Here is a 451-nt window from a genome sequence, read left to right as displayed (position 1 = left end):
TTTCCCCCACGCAAGAGTGCCGGGGATATCGCTGACTCGTGACTGTGTCCTTTCCTTTAAACAAGGAAATCCGCTGAAGCTATTTTAAAGTCATGAGAAAACCAGGCAGAGGTCGGAATATGGGGGTCGGCCAAATCGGCTCATAGTTTGTATGTGTGATAGGTATGAGGAACTATTTTAACAGCCATACAGTTAAAAACCACAAACTATTTTCTTTATGGGGCTGTTGGATCCCCCTCGGAGACCCTCAAAAATCAAATCAACAGCATTATAAGCAACAGGGAATACTTCAACCAAGGACGTTACCTCCAAGCTTCAACCGAACCCGTAATAATATCTCTAGAAATGTTAATCAAATTTTTGTACCTCCCATACCCGTACGTGGTACGGTGTAAATAAAAGTAGACTAACTAAGGGGCGAGGAGGGGGGGTGGGGGTGCGAGATCTCTGG

The sequence above is a fragment of the Branchiostoma belcheri genome, unplaced genomic scaffold (genome assembly GCF_001625305.1).
Source record: "Branchiostoma belcheri isolate BF01 breed outbred unplaced genomic scaffold, Haploidv18h27 scaffold87, whole genome shotgun sequence".
NCBI lineage: Eukaryota > Metazoa > Chordata > Leptocardii > Amphioxiformes > Branchiostomatidae > Branchiostoma > Branchiostoma belcheri.
Note: the sequence above shows the minus strand (reverse complement) of the source record.